The following is a 23980-nucleotide window of genomic DNA, read 5'->3' on the forward strand; positions in this document are numbered from 1 at the left end:
AGATATTCTGGTGCAGTGGTGGCACATAGCTCATGGGAGTGTCCAACTAATGTCATTTTTAACTTGAGGACCACAACACGATATGAAACCCATGCCAACCAGCATCTGAATGCCCATGAATCAGAGACTGGGTAGACTACAGCCTAGGGTAGAATGAAAAAGAATTGGCAAAACAAACAAAAAATCAATGAAATGATTCTTAATACTATTCTGCTATACTAGTATATTGGTGCCTTGTCTTGTTGTCAGTTATCATCATAGTGGCTTGCTATTGCAGCAGATGGAAGCCAACGAAGGGACCAAGGGCCAGATATGTGGAAAGAGTCAAAATTAGAAGTCTCCATCAGATCCCTCCTCTTGGAGTTGGAAAACTCTGCCAAAGATAAGAAAGATTATAGGAGACAGAGGATAACAGTGCCTAATTCTTCAATTAGGCAGTGCTTGTATGGGTTCACAGAGCCTGAAATGGCAGTCTGAAGGCTTGCATGCGTCTGCATAAGGCCCTGAGCTCATATCTTATTGCTGTTATATTGGTGTTTTGTAGCACTCCTAACAGTGGGGAGGGAGTGTACCACTGACTCTTTGGTTGGCCTTGGAATTCTTCCTCCTATTGGGTTTCCTTGTCTTGATATGAGAGCTTTTGCTTTGTTGATTATATATTGTTTTGTCATGTTTGGTTGCTGTATATTCAATGCCAGTGGTTTTTTGAGAAAAAATGGAGGCTTAATGGATCTGAGGGAGAGAAGAAATGGGAGAAGTGAAGGAAGGGAAACTGCTAGCCATATATTGTATGAAAAAATCTATTTTCAATAAAATTAAGTAACATTTCCAGAAACCTCCAAAATGTGTTCTGTATATGGATACGTATGTTGATGAAGCATATTGCAAATTACAAGTTTTGAGTCTACATAGGAGGGTAATATTTAAAACCAACCTGGGTGCAGGCCCATTACCCTAGCCACAGAGCTGTGGCTTCAGGAAGGAAGTTCAATGCAGGTTCTGGCACAACTGCGTCAACAGCACAGCAAGATTCTTTGTCAAAATGAAAACATCAGAGAAGACTGGTGATACAGCTCAATTAAAGGAATGCTTGTCTAACATGAGTGACGTCACTATTTGTGTGGCCCTAGGTCGAAAGTTTGTTCTGAAACAAAAGGAAAATTAAGCACACATACGTTATAAAATATGTAGATTGCAACTGATTTACTTTATAAGGAAGTATTATTGTATCACAACGTGCACTCGCCAGGAAGAGAATTGAATTTTGACACATTTTTAATAATACGTATTGCACTGTTTCATGCTTATTGGTGTATTTTGGTTCAGATCATATTTCTTAAAGAATCTCATGTTCTGAAGGAAGATTTTATGACAGGAGTCACTTGGGCTCTCTGGAGGTAGGGATAATCTGTAGTTCAAAGGCATAAGTGCTCCAGCTGTTGAGAGAGCATGCCCAGAGTGCACCAAAGGCTTCCGGACTTTCATGAAATGCCTGGACTTCTCTGAAATGAAATATGGTGTTAGTCGGAGAATAGAGAAGCTGAGGTTTCTTTTAAACATTCCCAAGCATGCTCCTCAAGAGGCCGAATTTTAAAGCAAGTTATGTATTCCTTCTCTACTCTCAGCATGACCTCAGAGCTGGTCAGACTGCTTTAAAGTTTTAACTTTGTTAAAGAGACTTAGAAGTTTAAAATAGTCCAACAGGAGGCCTGGGAGTGGGAGGACAAGTAGAATATTTTCAGGGCTGGACTAACTTTGAAGTAAAACATGAATTATATTGATAGTGTAATAAGATGTAATATCAAAGATGTTGTGATCATTAACATTTGAAAAAAACATGAAAGATTTGACTACCAGTACAAACAGCACATTTCACTTAATATGTTTCCATCCAACCAAATACTCAGCCAGGAACATCTTTACTGAATACATTGTCTAAATGCAATATAGGTGGCAAAATGGCATGCATAATTTTGGCCGCATAAGTCATAGCTTGAGTATTCAACTGAATGTAATTAGGACACGGAAATATTTAAAAATATTTTTAATTATCTACTTTTACACCAAAGGCTGGACATAAATTAAAATATATGTGAGTGTAAAACTACGGATTTAAAACAAAATATTTGTATATATTAAGTGTGTGTGTCTATGTCTCTGTGTATATATATATATATATATATATATATATATATATATATATGCACAAATGTATGTACCAGGGATTCTACAATATGATACTGACTTCATGTGTCATAAATTTGTCACTTTTAATGAGTTGGAATGTTTGACTTAGAATTTATTACTAACTAAATATAAATAAAATGAAAAATCCAGTAATAATAAGTTTAGTAAATTACTAACATCCAAAATACATACATCCAGATAACAGTCAACTAGATAAAGAAGTGACTCTACTAATAGTTACCTAAAAACTTTTTCGTTTGGTATGAACTTAAAAAAATATTGACTTGAGACACTGTCAGCTCCTGGTGATTTAAGACACTGTCAGCTCCTCTGGTCCTACAGCTAGTCCTATAAAGAAAAGCCATAGTTAAAACTTTTAATTTCATTAAAAATTTTACTATTTAATGTAAATGTATGTTCCTTGTATTGTAGTGTTTAAGTTTTCAAGTCACTCATTGTAAAGAAAGACCTAAGATATTTCTTTTTCTGTGGCATTTAATACATATGTAGAGATTAATAATAGATACATTACCCTATTAAATTATGTTACTGGAGATCCAAGATGGTGGTACCCATCACACACTGCCTCTGATGAGCAGGAAAACCAAGAATGCCACCCAGCTAACCCACAGAAAAAACCTAGGTGACAGCCCACATTAGCTGCTGTCTTGGGAAGGACTGTGGGATGTTCATGCAGCTTCCAGCTCTCACTGCCTGTCTTCTGCTTTCTAGATCCAGGGACAGGCAGGGATTGAAAAGGCAGAGCTGTTCAATTTTAAAATGTTTTTACATAATTTTAAAGACCACTGACAATGAAACAGGATAACTCCTGACAACACCCAGCCTACCTCAAAGAGTATAATGAGCATCAAAGAACCTCCTTATGGAGATGGATTCAAATGTGGCAAACAAGCCACTGAGAAAAAAATGTCCTCATTTCTACAACAGACAGAATTCTGCCTAAGAAAGGGCAAGGTCTGATGCCGGCAGAGTCGATGGCAAAACTCTGCCAAGACAGGATAAGCAAATCCTCAATAGGTCCTGACTCACAACATGTCTGTCAGATATATTGGGCCAAAAGGCTGAAGAAGATGCTCCAAAGTGGTAGAGAGTTTTGGGTAATTATTCTTGGAGCAAATTGTCACTGTCATCTCCTCAATTGGAAAGCTACTAATGTGCACTCCCAGCATACTCAGGTAATCAAGTTTATTCCTTCTCATGTCTCTGATGGAGTTGAAGACCAGGTAGCTTAGTTTTGCAATGAACCTTAGATGTTTAAGGGTTAAGAAGTTTTTAGGTCTAGATAGATGTTAATGACAAGATGTGATGGAGATTGATTTACATTCAGAATTTTAGAGACAACAAGATAGGAAAGATGTTCTTTACAAACAGAGAAAACAATAAGAATGAAACATTTATATAATTCCTGATTGTGTCATGGTTCTTCTTGCTATAAGTAGCTTTTTGTATATATGTGTAATAATATAAATATATATGTAAAAAATAAAAATATTTAATTAAAAAAATCTGTGGACCAGAACTGTAGCTAAAAAATGAGAGTTACATATATACAATATAGCTGTAAACATATGTATGTGTCATTCTGCATATTAAAGATTCCAGAGTCCAAAAAGGAAAATACATAAATAAATTATGTTATTAGTTTCTAATGATTTTTCCAACTTTTGAAATTATTCTGATTTCTGCATATTTATAACTAACATATTCATCATGCACCAATTAGATTAATATGTTTCTGATCCTTGCCCTATTCATAAAAACCCATGAACTTGTGCTTTATATATAAAACATATACATGTATATATTATATATAAACATATGTATTACAAGTATATACATATCCCTTCATCCAGAACTGCAACCATAAAATATCCTTTCATTCCTTGTTTCTTTTCGTTTACTATTGATAAAAAATAATTATTGGAAATTAAATAAATTTTCTTATTTGCAGTAGTGTTTACAAAGCTAATAAAGAACATCCATATTCACAAATGTCAAATCACATTTTTAGGGAAAATGCTTGATTTCATTTCTGTGAACCTCTGGTTACAACATTGCCCATCAGCCAATTGATGCACAATCTTTATCTGTGCTGCTGTTTAAAACACCTTCTTTAATATATGTTGTTGAGTCTTTAACATTGGACCACTGTCAATATCAGTATAACTCATGCCTTAAGGGAGATTATCTAATGGTGGAACTTTCTTTGTAAAAAGTATCAGAGACATCCTGCAAGTTAGGAACACTAAATAAAAGTCTGGCATTACTGGGGAAGGCGTGATAAACATTAGGGGGGAAAAACCAAGTAGATGCTAACTGAACAGAGACAACGAGTGGAGCCAAACAAACAGAATGACCAACAGACAAAACTGAGAAAAAATTGGCAATTGGCACAAGATAGACCATACAAACAATAATTGTTTATAGTATACGAATATGAATACAAAACTTAGTTGACCTTACCAAGAAAATGCATATCTGGTATACGAGAAACATGTTGATCTTGGCAGGTGTGTTGCCCATAACTGACTGGAAAAGTACAAGTGGTATATCTGGTAAGCTTAATTTTAGAAAGTGTGCAAAGTCACAAAATCCCCCTAATGAAGATTAAGTATGCATGTTTGCTGTTGTATTCTAAGAAAGAATGAAAAAAAAAATGAAACAATATCTGGCCATTAATTTATACTTACAATGATATTTGTGAGCTCCTGAATTGTATGGCCAATCAATAACTTATTTTCTGTACATCTTACATTCATATCACATATGGATTGTTTTAATTATTTTTATTAGGCTTTTGAGAGTGTTGTACATGTTTTACCATAACCCCCAACTCTTCTTATATCCACCCCCTTTTCTTCTTCAGACTATTATATGACATGTTTTTTTTTCCAATTTGTTCAGTTCAAATATTCTTTGTTCTGTGCTTTTTTATGGTGAATAATAGACTTATCAAAGGATATACTGTTAGAGAACATGCATCCGTCAACATGCATCTAACTATTACCAATAACTCTGCAGCCTGGGTGACGTTTGGGACCCACCTACACTCTTCATGCAGAGATTTGGTCTCGCTAGAGACTACAAAAATTTTTGTGTGTCTTACCTTACCTTCTGTGAGGCGTCCTGTTTTATCCAGAAAATACTATTTAATTGTAGTGGTTCATCATATATAATTTTCTTCTTCCACTCTATCAGCCCCATATTCTGCAAAGATCCCTGAACATTGGAAGAAGTACCTGTAGTTTATATATTCTCTTCAGGGATGACAATTTTTAAAGTCTCTTATTCTCCAAGCCTTGGCAAATTGTATTTGTTCTGGAGATGAAACCAAACACAGATCTCCAATTATTAAAAACCTTGTTGTTGTTGTTATCATTATTTTAAAAGTCTGATCTTTAAAAATGTATTCATAAATTCATATTTGTAATTTAAGCATATTAACATATTTCTAACAACAAGCTCAATATTTCCAATACCTTTACAGTCACTCATAGGCATGCCTATATAGTAAAAAATTAAAACCATTCACCCACTAGTCTTTAAGTTGTTAAATCAGGTGTAACCCTGCCCTCTCATTTAGGATGTCCCCACTGTGAGCAAAGATATCATTTTAAGTGTTATACTAATTACCACACGAGACACTTCTGTTTACTTTCTGATGTTTTTATTGCTTAAATGCATCATCAAAGGGAATACTTTTCTGAAGATAAAAAAAAAAGAAATTATAAAGCTGAGTTTGTTGTACTTTGATCATTGATTCAATGTTATTAAATCAATAAGTAAAGAATAATATATTTTTCAGATGAACATGTATAAACCATGCTATGTTTTAAGCTTTTGACAAAATTGTTGTGGGCAATGACACATAGGGGCCTAATAGTTCTAACAGATGTAAAGGCTCAGGATTTGTTAACTCAGCCTTAAGAACAACTTCTTCGAGTATAATTACTAACCAAAAGTGACCTTAAGCATTACAGTGAGTATAAGTTAAATGTGATGATGTATAGAACATACTTCAAAATAATCCATTGGTGGTGAAGATGTAGAAATTCATAAGTGTTTATAAAATACAATTAACAATTAATAAATTTTACAAAGTATATGATTGTAACAGATGGGGCTATCAGTGATACATTTTTTTTGTACTGGTACGTAATTATAATTATTTCACAATAAAAAGTAAAAAATAAACACAAGGAAAATTTCATACATCTCCTTGAAGAAAGTCAGTAAGAATAACAAAAATAGAAATATAATGTTCTGAGGGTTATATGAAACTTGCAAATATGTAGATTTATATATTAATAAAATCTTAACAGAAGTATTAAATATAGTTAGAAGAAATAAAGATTTATGAATTTAATATTATCATGCAGAATCTGAGTGAGTAACATAAATAAATTAAGATATATTTATGGGTTTAGAATTTAAAAAAACAGAAATTTAGTGTACTTTAATTTAGCAGCCAGTTGTAATAGGAAGTAAGTGAGACTCCATTGCTGAACTATTTGTAAGTAAATAATGTGAGTATAAAGAAATAGAATCAGAGGTCAGATTCCTGAATTAGCCTCTTACTATGGTGCTGGAGAAAAATAATGTAATACAATCATGATTGAGATTAATATAATGATATATTGATTCAGATTTTAGACTCAATCAAGATGTGAGAGTGATGATAAGAATGCAATTATTTTCAGGTTTATTTTTAAGTTATTTTTGATATATTTCATTCTTTCTTTCCTTCTTCTTTTATACAGCTAGTGGTCATGAATTTTTAGGAACTTTTAAAAAGGAAAAGCACGAAAGAAGATTGTTAAGAGTCTTTTTCATAATCCCGATGAGATAGTGAGTGATCTGAATTAGGATAGTGACAGCAACAATGAAGGACCAGTATTAGTTTACATGGGATTTAGTAGTTTAAGACAACTCGGAGTAAGGGATTTATTTGTTTTCAATGGAAGGTTTTGGAAGAGACATTGTACCTTCTGCAATTAAGAATGAAATATGTTAAATTGAAATATCTCTTCTGAGATAATGATAGGATTGATTTTCGTTTTCCATAGAGCATTCTTGTAGTTTACAGGGTTCACAACAAATTATGATTGCCTACTTTTCTTCTCCAGTACACTATGGAGCACCTTCCGTCACTCTGAAAGCTAACCATGGATGAAGCATCCAGGACCCAGGATCTTAGCCTTAGACATCGAACCACGGGTGATCACTAGCTAAAACGAGAGGGAGAGACATTTATTCCAAGAGTGTAGTCTCCATTAAGTTAAATATGCTCCAATGAAGACCATACATCCAAGAAGGTTTAGACAACACAAATTGGTGATGATGAGTTAGAACAAAAATGAAAAGCACAGACACAGTAGTTCGGTGAGAGGAAGTAGGGTGACTCTTAAAGGACATGGGGGAGAGCAGCTGAATATAATCTAAACATGCAGTATAAAAATCTCAAAGCAGAGAATCTAGAGACCCTGTTCAGATATGGCCAATGAACAGCTTATTCTTCACGTGGAGAAGGGAAGGGGAGAGCAGGCACAGCCTCTAACGCAAACTTTGGTGCCCACGATTTGACCACTGCCCCTTGGTGGAGAGGTCCTTTGGGAATACAGAGGGAGAGTGTGCAGGCTATCCAGATGAGAGCTGATAGGCTGTGGTCAGATGGTGAGGGGGAGGACGACACCACCTGTGAGGTCGCGGTGGGGGCTAGGGCGGAAAAGGTGGGGAGGGTGGGAAAAGGAAGATAAGAAGGAGAGGATTACAATCGAGATGTAATGTAAATACTCTTTTTTTTTTTAACTCAAAGAACATTTTTTAAAAGACAGCGAATTTCCCTAATTGAGTTTTCCTCTGTTCCAGGACAACACACTAAATGTTCATTGTTCCTTATGCTAAGTTTTGTTGCATCACGAAATTTGAGATAATAGAATCCTGAAGTGAGCCAGTTCTGGGTCCTTCTTTTTTCTTGACACCAGACTTTAGCATCCCTATTATAATATCCATGTGATGGCAATGGGCAGGAGTGTTAGGTTGCAAATAACGTAACTCTTAACACTCTTCCAGGTTTCAGACACTGGTTAATTAACTTCTGGATAATTGCATGATATCTGACATAGTATAAAAAAATCACTGGATAAAGGATCAGGATGAATCTATGTTAGAAGGAAGCAATATTTATTCTGGAAAACTGAAACTTGTTTATATCAGACATTATTTTTTTTTAATTTTTTTTATTAATTTATTCTTGTTACATCTCAATGTTTATCCCAGCCCTTGTATCCCCCCCATTGTCCCATTATTCCCCTCCCCTATGACTGTTCCTGAGGGGTTTACGTCCCCCTATATATTCTCATAGGGTATCAAGTCTCTTCTTGGCTACTTGCTGTCCTTCCTCTGAGTGCCACCAGGTCTCCCCCTCCAGGGGACGTGGTCAAATGTGAGGCACCAGAGTACGTGAGAAAGTCGTATCACACTCTCCACTCAACTGTGGAGAATATTCTGACCATTGGCTAGATCTGGGAAGGGGTTTTAAGTTTACCTCCTGTATTGTCCTTGGCTGGTGCATACAAATAAATGTAGGTACATAAAAATTGTTTAATTAAAGAGTATAAGAAAAATTGTTAATGTGTGGAAATTAAATAATACAGGTGCAATGGTTTTCATGTTTATGTATTCTAAGTCATAGAGAGCTGGTGCCCGATTTTACTTTCTGTGTCTATATACCTAAGAACTACTATATTTTAGTAAAGTTAAAAATACAAGGCAGAAAGCAATTTGAAAAAAAATCTCAGGTGTTTTTTGTGTGTTGGTTTTTTTTTTTAGAATATATTTTAATTTATCCTTTTTTTCTTCCCTCAGAGCACTCTCATTTACCCCTTGCCATTCTCCTTCAATTAATGACCTCCTTTTCATCAATTATTATTGCATACATACATATATATGTAGATACGTATATGTGTGTATGTGTACATATATGTATTAATAAATATAAACCATTGAATTCATATAATGTTACTTGTATGTAGACTTTCATGTCTGACCATTTGGCACACTGGGCACCTCACTGAAGAGCACGACCTCTTCCACTACCAGCTTTACTCAGTTGCTTCTAATTGCTTGTGTAGCACTGAAGACTCATAGGCTTAGCTGTGAAATTTGCCATTTTCATTGGTGTCCTTCTTCAGCTTTGGGTGGTCATGTTGGTGAGACTTCATGGGTGTAGTTTCTGATGTTACTCCAAGACACAATTCACCATAAAGTCTCTGACCCGCTGGGTCTTAAAAATGTTCCACTCCTCCTACTACGTTGGTCCCTGAGAATTGTCTGTATGTGTGAGTGCTTTGTATATCTATACACTGAGACTGTGCTCCAAAAAGTTTGCATACATATTGATTTTGGTTTCCTAGAGTGGCCTCTATCCTCTGAAAAAAGTTGTTTTCTTCATGATGTGTGAAGGTCACATATTTTGAAATTGCACTGGAATTTTTAAAAATTAGAGTAAGGGGAAATTTAGTCTGTTTTCCTATATCAATTTATATCTCTATCTTTATTATCTTATATATAACTTATAATAACAAATTAGAAAATCAACAGTGTTTTCGGTTATGCTATGATCTTTTTTTGCCATAGAAGATTAAATAATAATAATATGCCATAATAATTTTAATAAAAGACATGAATTTCTATTTTGTACATATTTACTAGGGGACCTTTGTAATTGAAAAGTTTTTTTGGTAAACTTGGTTTCCTTTAAAATCAAGATACAACTGGAAACAGCTGCCTATCCTTGTTCTTTTCACATAATTTAATTGCTAGACATGCAGATGTAACCATTAATAAGAAATATCACAAAGGTACTAAAATAAATATATAAATAATATATTAATATATTTAATAATTTATTCAGATTACATCCCGATTGTTATCCCCTTACTTGTATCTTCCTGTTTCCCCTTCTCTCCTTCTTTCATCCTATTCCCCTCCCCTAGGTCTGTAATAGAAGGGGACCTACTCCCCCACCATATGATCAGAACCTATCAGGTCTCATCTGCACAGCCTTCTCCCCCTTCCTCTGAGTGCCTCCAGACTTCATGTCACAAGAGGACATGGTCAAATTGGGGGAACTAATGTCCATGTCAGAGGCAGTTCCTGCTCTCCCAACAACTATGGAAAATTTTAATATAGATTATTCTGAACTATTAATGACACTGTATCAACTGACTTCTTAAAACAATTAAATAATTCTTTCTTGGGTTTTCTAGACTGGTAAATTTTTTCCTAATATAGAGAGAATATAAAACCGTATTGTGGGGCACCAGCCCTAGCACTTCTAGATGTTGTGAGGGTCCTTGGACAGGCATGAATGGGAGCATAGCAAAAATCAACTCTCAAGTCAGACGTTTGATGCAAGCTGATGGGCAGTGTTCTCAGTAACTGCTAGTAGTCAGGCATACAAGCAAGGAAACACACTACAGAATATAAACCTCAGTTTTCTTTGTTCAGTTTTTAATAGAAGCAAAGTCAAAAAAATGTTAAGGAATAAAGTCAGTTATTTCACATGATAGTTGCATAAAATTCTACAGAATTTCAACCTCATTTAAATTTCAGGAACCAGAAGCAAATCCCATGTCTATGCCCCACTTACTCCCTAAGCAGGCACATCATTTTATTTTTATTAACTTTAATGTTTGAACTCTTCAGCCAGTTTTGTTTTCAGCCGAAAGGCATGGCTCTTGTAGTTTCTTTACAACTAGACATTAGCAACCAAACATTAGTACTCGTAGGTTATTTTTGTACTAGACAAGACTTGTGGTTAATTTTTCAAGCTAAGCGTGATGCCTAGCTAGGCATCTTTTATACACTCCTCGAGAGCAGCAAAATGTAGCTGCAGCCTTAAGCTCTAATATATTCCTTAAGAATGCTAAGTTTTTCTTCTTTATGATGACAGTTCCAAGGTCAGCTGTCTGTGGCAGCCAATCTTTCCATAAAAGTCAAATCAGTAACTCAAACTACTTTGTTCACCATTCCATACAGTTTATGCCTTCTTCAGAATCCATCCACGCCATTTCTTAAGTTTCAATTCATTGGCGGTTTTTCCTTTTCCCTAATCAAAGGTTCATCCCTAGAAATTTCTTTCCTAATGCCTCATGCTTTTCATATGTCATTTGTAAATCATAAACCATTGCAAAATTTAGTAAGGAATAATTTTTGCCTTTTTCCCAAATTAGTGTTGCTTCCACATCAGAGACAGTCTCATCCTTAAGCATGAATTGCTGGCCAGGTAGTATTACTTGCATTTGGCAGAACATCCAGCTTTCTATGCTCAGTTGTTTTTGGAGAACCAGGAACAGGAATAAAGAAGAGAGGAAAGTAGAATGAAAGCAGCCATTATGAAAGTAATATGTGGTTTTGCAATAAGTGATGAGCTCATGGATCAGGAGGTATCGGATCTTTGTTAGGCAATTCAACTCCTGTCCATGCAGGGTCATCTGGAGATCTCAAGCTCAGATCCTTGTCAAGCTAGTTGCATTGTCTCAATTCCTACGTCCCCGGGCATGCTTTTACTAGCAAGTTATCATTGTAAAACAGGTAAATAGAAGTAGTGAGTACTGGTCAAGGTTGATATTCATAGTCACACTGGTAGCAATGTTCCAAAATTTAAAAATTTGCCCTGAAAGTAATAGTGTCTATTTTAAATCATGATTTGCTCTGAAATATTCTTTACTCTCCAATTAATATGAGAATTGGTGTAAGTAAAAAATTATGCATATAATTTACAGGTACAATACCTCTAAATATGAGGAAAAACTGAGTTATTCACCTTGACCTAATTTGTCTATATTACTTTGCTCCAAGGCTTCCAAGCTGTGGAATTTCATGTCTTTTATTTTACTTCATTTGAGCTGCCTACTTGAAGAGTTAATGGGCAATGAAATGGCCAAATGATAGATGGCTAATGTGAAGAGAAGGCAAATATATAGATTTTTTTTCCTTCATGGACAGCCTACAGTTCTTCTCAGAAACTGAATTGATTTGTCTTACTTTTCGAGTCCTGTGACACTAATTATGATCAGAGTTTTTCCAAGAAAGACAATGTATGTTTGTTTTTATCATTCTTTATGTAGATTCATTTATTAATTCATTGAAACTTTAATAGAGAAAATAAATTTTGGAAACCCATAGAATAATATGTGATAAGGACAGAATATATTAAAATAGAGATAATAATCAGTATTATACATATCAGACTATATAGCTCCAGGTCAATAATATTTGTTTATTCACATAATTTTTAAATAAATGACTTTATATATAGTATAAACAATGTTAAGAATTTTAACTTTGAATAGTTTACTCATTAGAAGGGATATCACAGTTCATATCATATGGAAAGCACATAATAAACACAATCTTTCCTCTTCTCAGCAAAAAAAAGTGCAATCTTATAATTTTAGTTTGTTTTCTTATTTATATGTCCAAACTTGACCTAAGTTACTTAAAGTAGGAATAGTTTCCTCATAATTTCATATGCCAATGGCAGGAACCAGGCTAGAACTGTGTAGTAAGGAGTAATGGCTATGTGTTTAGTAGTGGATTCCTATATTTGGGTAGAGGAAGAAACGGACCCCCCCAAAAGAAATAGATAGACCTTCAAATATAACTTTCAAAGGCTTGCCTCTCTTCACCTAATAAAACATGCTAGCATCCACTTACCTAGCTGGCATTGTCTTTCAATTATAGTGAGTAAGTTATTAAAATTATGAAGGGAGTAAACCATCACATCCTATGAATCCCCATAGATTCATAATGCAACATAAATTTACTGCAATTTCAAAAGCCCCTATATTCTTAACAGTTTAATGGTAAACAAAAGTAATAATCAAAAATCTGTTGTAAGACTCCAGGCAAACTCTCAGCCTTGTGACCAAGTCTGGAAATAAAAAATAAGTGATTTAATTTAAATATATAGTGCTGGGGAAGAGATATTCTCATTCAAACCAGGTTAAATGGCACATAATTAAAAAAAAAAAAAAAGCAGGGCAGAGGAGCCTGGAGAGTTCCCTCTGCTTATCTTTGCTGGTGGCCTCAGCTTGGCTTAGGGCTCAGCTATACAAATCTCTTCTTTGCTTCTTTTTGCTACTACATAAGACTATTTTGTAAACAAACTGGAAATCCAAGTTGCAAAAAATATATGTAGTAAAAGGATAAGGAGTCCACTTGGCCTAATGTGAAAACAACTGGTTCTTCCATACAAAAGGAGTCAGAGCAGAGGCTGGACCAAAGAGCTGACAAAGGTCTTCCTCCTAGTAAGGTAGGAAGGTAGCCACCTCCACAGGAATGGAGACCTACAAAGCTCCACGTCCTGAGGCAGGAACCAAAAGCAGTCAACCAGACCCACTGTGTGGCACATTTACAGGAAAGGCAAGGGCCTCCAAGTCTATATGAAATAGCCACTGGGTGAGTATGACAGCCTAATGCTGGAAGCTCTGCAATCATTATCTTTGTCCATTCTCCAGACCCTGTGGGGAGTTTATGAGATTTCTTCTCTTTGTTTATGCTTTATTTATGGTAATGAAAGAGTAAATTACTTTAACAGCTGTGTCCAGGGAGACCTGAGGCCACGCTGAAGCAGAGGGTGGGGACAGAGCGAGATCAGTGGGATGCAAGAAATTCTTTGGTGGGTGCAAGTCTCTGAGCACTTAACCAGGCATGGCTATTTCTTAGGTGTGCGAGAGGCTGTGGCTTTTGTGCCAAAACTATGTTGGTGTTAGGGGTGGTGTGGAAATTGTTAATGTTTTATAAAGCAACTCAATAATTTGTTTTTAGGTTTCCAAAATAAATAAATACTTGACTTAAAAAAAAAAAAAAAGGATGAAGTGAGAAAAATGTTAATCCTGCAGAACAAGCACAAGTCTACTTAGACAATGGCATGTGTCTAGAACATGGCCATAGAGTAACATAATTAAATCTCCAGGAACATTAAATTGCCACATTAGTTTATTCCTGACATTTGAAATACACGTATCTTCTATCTTGAGCTGTACTCCAGTTGATGCTGCAGTTTTCCCCAGTATGTATACTACATTCCTGGAAATTAATAACATCCTTCTGTTGCTCCTGTATTGTAGGCTTAATCAACATCTATGTATCAGCCTCTGAGGTCTCCCTCTCACATATCTAATGCTGCGTCACATTGACTGGCTTTCTTGAGACCTTGGTGCAAGCGTAGATGATACGTCTTTCATTCTGCATTTATTCTCCACAAGAAAAGATAAATCAGGTTCTGTTGAAAGTTCAAGTCAGAGCTGAACTCCCCTGACTGACAGTTGAGATGGCTAGAACCCTGAATAGACATCACTGTAGGTAATTCTTTTCCATCGGGGCAACAATACTGTACCTTACTTAAGACTCTTCCTCAGACAATTTAGCCTTTCATCAATGTTTTTGAAATGACTGCATTTTACATATTGAAGAAACTGATGGGTGTATTTCACTCTCAGACCAGAACACTTTCTCTTTAATAGTAATGCCCTCTTCACCATCAACATCAGCATGCTCCTCCGTCTGTGATCTTTTCATAAATTTGTATGTGTCCATACTACTTTCTTCTGATAGTAGTTATTATAATAACCATATCACACTGTAAATGTTTTTCCATCTTGTAATTTTCTTGCGCTTAATAACTTAAACCAACCATCTTGAAGCAATTCTAATTCAAATAAAATCAAAGAAATGTTGGGGAATGGTGCTAATTACTGCTGTCTCTGTGACCCATTTTTTTTTTTTTTATTAATAAAAGGCCATTCCACCTGGGCAGGGCAGAGGAGATAGAGGTATGGCTAAGGTTCCCAGGCTTAGAGAGAGAGGGGTGGAGGAGAGAGAGAGAGAGAGAGAGAGAGAGACAGAGAGAGAGAGAGAGAGAGAGAGAGAGAACAGAGAGAGAACAGAGAGAGAACAGGGGGACAGAGAGAGTCAGAGAAAGAGGAATTCTGGGAAGAAGAAGAAAGACCACCATGAGTAAGGAGGGCGCGACCCCAGAGGAGAAGAGGAGAAGAAAGCTGCCATGGGTTAGATGGAGGAGAAGCACATGGCTGGCATGGATAGAGAATCCAGTCCAGATGAACATTAACAAGTATTTGGGATTACGGATGGGAGGTAGCTTGATAGTAGTTATTGGAAGCAGATGGCATGGGAATGGGGCAGGTATGTGATACTATAGGAGGTAGTTTAGAGGACTGATATCTGCCCTGCTCCAGGTTAAATAAGGCTACCTTAAAATATACCAAGTGTCAATGTCTTTATTGATTGCTAGCTGGCCATACTAAAGTAATAATAATTATAGGCCTCACAACAAACAACTATTAGTTTGATTGATAAGTTAATAACAGCAAAGAAATGTTAAAAATACAACCAGATCTTAAAAATCAGAATGCAACAATGATTTTTGTTTCAGTTTCCAGTAGAAAATTCTTACCATAAGGACCTCCATAAAGGTAGCCTTACTGTCTACAACTGTACTGGCATTTGAAATTCTGAATTCTAACCAAAGTGCCCCATTAAGACTGAAATTGCATTACTCTGAGATCATGGAAGACTGTAACTCCAAACGCCCACATGCCTTCTGCAACCCGTTCTCAGTACCAGTTTTCAGTGCCCATTCTCCTTTAGTGGAAAACTATTTTTATCACAATAAATGAAAACATGAACTCTGTACTTTAACAACTTCAATAGATTATATACTATAATTATTACATAGTATTCACCAACAATTTGCCTACTTTAAACCTATACATTAATATATATGGAGAAATTTTCATTGCAAATTTCATCCACTCAATTAATAAACTTAAAAATTGGAATATTTTCACATAATTATTTGTGAATTTTTATTTAAATAGGGGTTCATATTTAAATTATTTACCTGAATCACAAGTTTCATTTGAAAATAATACAATATAGGTAAGTACTCTTTTACATTTACTTTTGAGTTTCTTTTTAGGTTCTCAAAGAATGTGCATGAACTACAAATGTAACTTATTTGACTCATTTGTAAAGGTTTTTAACTTGACCTTGAAGTCTTCAAACTATTCATTTGATTAGTTAGCTCAAAGTGTGTATATGTATAACTTGTGAACTTTTGTCTCTTACTCAAAAGTCTTATTCAAAAGGAAAAAGCAATATCCTGAAATAATTTTTAAAGTTGAATATGCATAATACATTAAACACAATCATTATTTTTCATTTTTTCAAATTCTATCTGATGTACTTTCCTTTAGTAATAGTTGCATCTTGCAATTTTTTGTGCAATGGGTTAAAATAATGCTTTAAACTTTTTCAGATATGGGTGGAAATGTTTATTTAAACTTAATTTCAGTATACTTATTTTTTTCTCTAAAGTTTCACTATTAATATTACAAGGGTTATGGACAAAGGGAATCCTAAATATTAATTACTTGAACAATTTTTATAATGCGGGGTTCTTTAACAAAAAATATCATGTAATGTTTTCTAATTTTATTATTATTTTATTTATTGACAAAGATTAATCTGCTCTTTAAACTTTTTTTCATGCTTTGATATTTTGAGCTCCACTATGAGACAATAGGTTAAGTCATGCACACACACACACTCACACTCAGACAAACATATGAATATATGTGTTTATGTATATTTACATATTTTTTCATAGTTAATGATAATGTTAGTTGGAAAAATGATAACAGCAAATTTTAAAAGGTTTAAAATCTTTTATAATTTGATGTGATTGAGGCATGTAGTTACAGTACATGCGTTTTAATAATTGCTATATTTAAAAATGTGTTAATTTATTGTATTACATTGTATTTCATATTCAAATTGCTAATTAATTGCCATTTACTATTACAGTTATATTTTTTCCCTTTTCAATTTTTATTCTTTTTGTTTCAATTAATACTTATGAGCTAGCTGTCTCTATTTCTTTTTGTATTCCTCACATGTCTAATGATGATGTGTAATCTGTGCAATGGATGACTTGAAAAAAGTATGATTTCAATGATAACACAACTTGAAAAGTTTTACTGGCAACTAATCCATTTATACAAAATTTAGAAACTATAACTTATGCATTTTGTATCTTTACAGATATGTAATTTTTATTTTAAATTACATCTGATTTAAAATGATATCATAAAAGCTTTTCTAGTTATGATATTCTTAACAATTCATTATGATTTGATTTCTAAACCTTTAATTTACATTTTCAAATCTAGAAGTTATTAGATGATTGCTATGAATTTAAATAGAAATACTTATATATATATATATATATATATATATATATATATATATATATATATTGTGTGTGTGTGTTTAATGTTGAGACAATGATAGAAATTTTGTTATGTATCACTACATTGTAGAGCTGTAGATTTGATTTCCCAAAAATAAATTTCAAATAATATGTTGCTAGATTTAGTATGATAATTATGCTTGTTAGGTTTGCTTAATATTGTAAATTATCCAAAAGAATGTGTGAAACTGATATATCTTACAATTTCTCTATATAACCTTTGGAACTTTACAACAAGTAAACATATTATATTTCAAATCATTTAATTAATTTGAAAAAACTTCTTCCTTAAAATTGTTTCTCTGATTGATAATATGTTTCCAAAGTGCCTTAAAATAGTTTCATTTCTTTATTGCTTATAATATATAAGATTCAATTATCTTCTCCATTTTATTCATTTTGAGTTTATGCATTTCAGGTTAGCAATGAAAAATTTCAGTTTCAATTAAGAATTGACATAGTATTAAAAAGTGACAGATGAAATCATATAAAAATTAATTAAAGTTTTGGTTAATTTATGTGAAAAAACATGTATAAACATTGGGTTTTGAAGGCAAGATGGAACCAAAAAGGTAAATCACATAAAAAATAGCCAGCAAAGATCCTCTTTCATCTAGGCAATAGGGTGGCCACAGCCTACCTGCCTTAGCTCCACAACTCCTTAGCCACATTCAAGAAGCCTTGGGATAAATGGGATTCATTTGGCTAGTGATATGTTTCCTAATTAGTTGCTTTTAGTTAGCAAACTTAGGTCATGATTATGGTGAAACCCTATTATTTTATGTGTAAGGGATGTCTCCATGAGTAGTAGCTATTTCATAATGAGAAGGGTGGCTTGCACATCAAATCATTCTCTTTAATTGATATTCTTATTCTGGTTTACAGATATTTCATATCCATAAATTTCCATACTATTAGGCATAGTTTTGTATTTAATATTATCATCTTCTACTTTACAACTTCATGCAGTTTATTACAATGTAGAGGTATAAGAAAAAGAAATACATGTAGATTTCTAGGACCCTCTGGATCCTTTTATTTTGCTGTTCTCCCATGCGTCTCTCATTTAGAGTCCCAATAGGATGCCTTCCCCTCTGTCCCAGTTTCCTGGTAAGTGAAGGCTTTCGTGGGACATGCCCCTTGGGCTAGTGTGCAGATATAAGTGAGTATAGACCATTTGATTCTTTCTGCTTCTGGGTTAACTCACTCATTATGATCATTTCTAGCTCAAACAGCAAGTAGCCAAGAAGAGACTTAATACCCTATGAGAATATATAGGGGGAGGTAATCCCCCTCAAGAACAGTCATAGGGGAGGGGAATAATGGGAAAATGGGTGGGGGGCAGGAATGGGAGGATACAAGGGATGGGATAAACATTGAGATGTAACAAGAATAAATTAATAAAAATAAATAAATTAAAAAAAAATAAAAAAAAAAGAAAAAGAAATACAAATAAATATAATTGCATTAAAAATTGTGTGACATATATTATATAAGGATATATATATCCAAATATATATACATATATACTGAAGACATTTTTATTTTCCAAATCAGAAGTGTGTAAGTTGATTTTATATCCTTCCCAGTAAACACTTCATCAAATCAGTAACCATTTAATGTCTGCTGTTTACAGATTAATGTTTAATAAATAAGTCCCCCTCTGATATTCCATCTTACACCCATCAGAATGGCTGAAATCAAAAATTCAAGCGACACCACATGCTGGCGAGGATGTGGGGACAGAGGAACACTCCTTCATTGCTGGTGGGAATGCAAACCAGTACAACCGCTTTGGAAATCTATCTGGCACTATCTCAGAAAACTGGGAATAAGGCTTCCTCAAAACCCAGCTATTCCACTCCTTGGAATATACCCAGAAGATGTTCCAGCATACAACAGGGACATATGCTCAACCATGTTTATAGTAGCCTTATTCATTAATAGTCAGAACATGAAAACAGCCTAAGTGTCCCTCAGCAGAAGAATGAGACTGATACAATCCTGAAAACTGAGGCCAATGAAAGAATTTGTTTATATTTACATATAACATTTACATATAATAAGACTACTTTCTCTTCTGCTTTCTAGGTGAAATCACTTGAAAATGGAGCCTAGAAACTGTTGAGTTAATAGTGATAATAGATAATAACTAAAAAAAACCCTGTAGTTGGATAATAGGAAAACTTGAAAGATGGTGAACATTGACATATTTTTATTGAATGATGACTTCATCAGAACAAAGGAAGACTAGTATATTACAGAATAGGATAGAGAACACAGAGCTTGTGAAATTCATTGTTCTCAAGATATCTGAGAGAACATGAAGAGTAAACAGCTCTATCTTTTCCAGAAGAGGTGACTGAACACACTGAGAGGATGTGCTACTACCACTAATTAGTAATAATATACACCCAGTAATTAAAACGATTACTATTCTCTCCTTATTGTTTTATTTTTCTACAAAGGCAGACTATAACTACCCCTAAGGAATGCAGACACTTTACTGTAAATTTTTATATATAATTTTTGGGTATTTTAAATATATTACACCTGAACCATTTCTCAATCTTACAATTTTGTTTAAACAAGTGTCACATAGAAGTGAATCTATTGACATTACAGTATTGTCAACCTCTGAACTGTAGTAGAGAATATGTATCATCTAATATCTCAATTTAATTTTTAAGATTCCTCTTCTTATACTTGTAAAAGCTGCATAGAAGTTATGATGAGCTAGGTCCTTGTTGCATTAACTCCCCAAAAATGTTTTCAGCATTGATAGATGAAATATGCTGCTTAGCAACACACTTCCATTTATACCTTGTGTTGCTTAGCAGCAAACTTTCACTAAAGTACTATCCTGAATGGGTATTAGACAGTTTGTCCCTGGCTTGGAAATTTTCCTGTTATCCACTGTTCCTATTCTCCCAATGATAACACTACAATTGTATAAAACAAGAAGTTTATCTCTCTGATATTCTTGGCTTTCAGTCAGAAGATGATAGTGTGTCTTATCTATGTGTAGTTTTCCCTAAAGTCTGCCATCTCTGGAAAAGTCCTTGATACCCTATGAGAATATATAGGGGGATGTAATCCCCCTCAGGAACAGTCATAGGGAAGGGGAATAATGGGAAAATGGGGGAGGGAGGAATGGGAGGATACAAGGGATGGGATAAACATTGAGATGTAACAAGAATAAATTAATAAAAAAATATATTTTATTATTAATATAATTATTAGAAGTAAGATATTACTGGAAAACCTAAATACAAAATGAAAAAACACTATGTTGTTCTCCCATTTTATGTCATAGCTTTTAAAAATTAATTGCAATAAGTATATCCATTCAAGATGAACTGTTTGACCAGACATGGTAAGCCAATAGGCAACTGATTTCAACTTAGTAGTTTATCTTTATTTGTTTCACCTGTCATTTGATCTATATGGATGGTATTTTTGCAGTCTCAGTGACATTGGAAATATTCTCAAATAGATAGTTTATACACATTGGTAAATATATTATTTCCTAACATTCTAGTCATCAAATAGTTTCCACTATGTGTAACTAAATAAGAACTAAGTATCATACAACAACACAACATTTAAGAGAACAAGTAGTCATTGAATAAAAATAGAATCACAAAAATAAGTGGCTTGTGGATGGAATCTTCAGTTCTATTTATGTCTCTTGCCTTTAAAGCTATCTCCAAATGATCCTTTAAAAGTAAACTAGACAAAAATAAAAAAATTTTTTCTTAATTAGAAAAGCTTTTCAAAAAGAATAAGTTACAATTGAAAAGGATGCCCCAAAGCAATGATATTCACTGTAAGATGAAGGGAAATTCTTTTTTGCTAAAGTGTATCTGAACTAAGAACTGGCAGTTTCTCTTTACTGTGTATGAAGTTTTGTATTGATAAGATAAAAGAGGTCTGGAGGTGGGTGGTCCTGACAGTTACCTAGAATCATGAATATAATTAATGATACAAAATACAACTTTTTAATTATTTAATTCGCAAATATTATGTATCCTGTACCATGAACAACATTAAATTAAACTACCTCAAACACAGGATGTTAAAAGAAGAGTTAAGACAGCTCTTGTCTATTAGAAGTTTAAGCATTGACTTCTGAAATACATGTATACATAATTTTTTAGGCTTGAAAGTAGAAAATGCTTCAGAGTTTTAGGATATGCATATGTGTTAATAATAGTGTTGAGGCCTTACTATGTGAGCAACTATTGCATTACTGCACTTCATTGCTTTGTCTGTACAAAAGCTAAATATCTATCTTTTCATTCACTTCTTACCCTTTATCTTTAAACTTTTAAGTTTACTTTTCAGACAGTGTTATATAAGGTATATATGATATATCCAAATCATTTTATTGTGGGCCTCATTAGTGAAATAACGGTCTCATTAATGAATACATTAAAACTGCCTCGCCTCCTACTGAATCACCACAAATTAGTAGTGATGCGTCTCTGGCATCAACATAAAATTATATTCACACTGTATGGATAGGCAGTGCATGCTAAATTAAAAAAAAAACTTAAATAGATTTTAAACACTAAACATCATGGTATCTCTGCTTCTAAGCTATTATATTACAAATGCAAGTCTTGTCTTCTGTAGGACACCACTTATTTATGTCAAGGGTAACAAATGTAATCCCTGTTCACTAGGACACGACCAAGGTGAATCATGATTTATGTTGCTGTTTTATATTGGTGGGGGAGGAGCAGGGTGTAGCATATATTATAATGAACTGACTTTCTAGTTTGGAGGCAAAAATCATTAGGCCCATGTGGTGGTAAATTATCATGAGAATCAAACGAGTATAAGCCAAGTTGCAATCATTTTAAATCCAGGCATTAAAGAACTATCAGATAACTATCATAAAACTATATATATTTCTAAATTGTATATTCAAATTATAAGATTTACAAGATAAATGAAAACTTTTTAAGTTTGACAATCAAAGGCTGGATAACTTCGGGTGTATTAGTAACCTCAGTAATGCTGATGTGTGCTGTTCTCAGCTAAGTCTCTTCGAGCCTGTACACCAGGAATCTCACTCAGCTCATCCCTAAGGATCTAGCATAGGCAAGATTGCTTGCATATTTTGCATTGTAAATTTTACACTACTTGCTCTTTTCCAGCCAACTATGTATTGTTCTTTTTTTTTAATTAAAAAAATTTTTTTTCTATGTATTGTTCTCATGCAACATATTCTTAAGACTTGAGGTTATGAACATAGTTTACTTTGTTTTGACTTGATTTTTAATTTCTACAAAGTTTAAGAAAATGCCTTATATAATGGAAATAATTCGCTTCAGAAAAGGCTTGCTATTCATTCATTCCAGTCAGTGTTGTGTTGCAGTATCCTCGGACGCAAAGCCACTCAGCATGGAAGGCGCTTCCTTCAAACACAGGGTGTTAGAGGAAGAGTTAAGGCAGCCCATGTCTACTAGAAGCTGAAGCACTGACTTCTGAAGCATTGCTTCATACGCTCAAAAGTTAAACATCTCAAAGACTTCAGGAACTTCCCCAAACTAACAGGACTTCCTATGTCCCACTTTCCCCAAAGCATATGTAATCTGTACAAAGAAAACACTTAGACAAATCGAACTACCTGGAAGAAACAGAGATCAGTTGAACATCCTGGAAAGAGGTAAAAAAAAAATCCTCCCAACTCTTATGCTATCATCAAGCTGTGCAGTGTGCCTGGGACTGCTTTCTGGCTCTTCCGATTTGGTATCTATGCAGTTAGGTGCTTTGGTTATATAGCTTTGAGTTATTTCCGTTCCATTAAGTATCTACTCACCAATTTTCTTATAAGTGACCTCTATAAGAATCACCAGTATATCTAGTAGGACTTTTATGGTATCTGATGTTTGGTCTCCGGTCCATCCCCTATCTGGTGTGTGTATGTATTTGTTCATGTCTCTACAGGAGTAATGTCAGACATCAGGTAGTTAGCAGATAAAGCCTGTATTCTTATCTCAAGACTACTTAGCAGTTTAAGTCAATACGAATGTAAGTAAAACTAATGATACGTAAGTTCTTAACACAATCTTGCAAAAATTAGTGACTTACATTACTTTAAGCTCATTTAAGTAAAGAGATACATGCCGCTGCATTGTTGCATGTAATGCATTTGTTTGTTCTCTAACTGGTCTGAAGAATTGTCAGTTTTATAAGGTATGAGAGCAATAATAGGAACCTGGCTTAACCACAATCATATTCTCCTATTTCCTTGGCTAGGAGCAGCATTTCTTTGCTCGAGTTTATACAGATCCTGTACATGCTGTCATAGTCATTTGAGGTTCATATATGCATCTCACTAGCGATGCACGTAAACCCCTCTTTTTTTGAAGTGATTTACCTCCTCTGGTCCTGCAATCTTTCCACCATCTCTTTCACACA

This window comes from Acomys russatus, chromosome 18 (assembly GCF_903995435.1).
Source record: "Acomys russatus chromosome 18, mAcoRus1.1, whole genome shotgun sequence".
Lineage (NCBI taxonomy): Eukaryota > Metazoa > Chordata > Mammalia > Rodentia > Muridae > Acomys > Acomys russatus.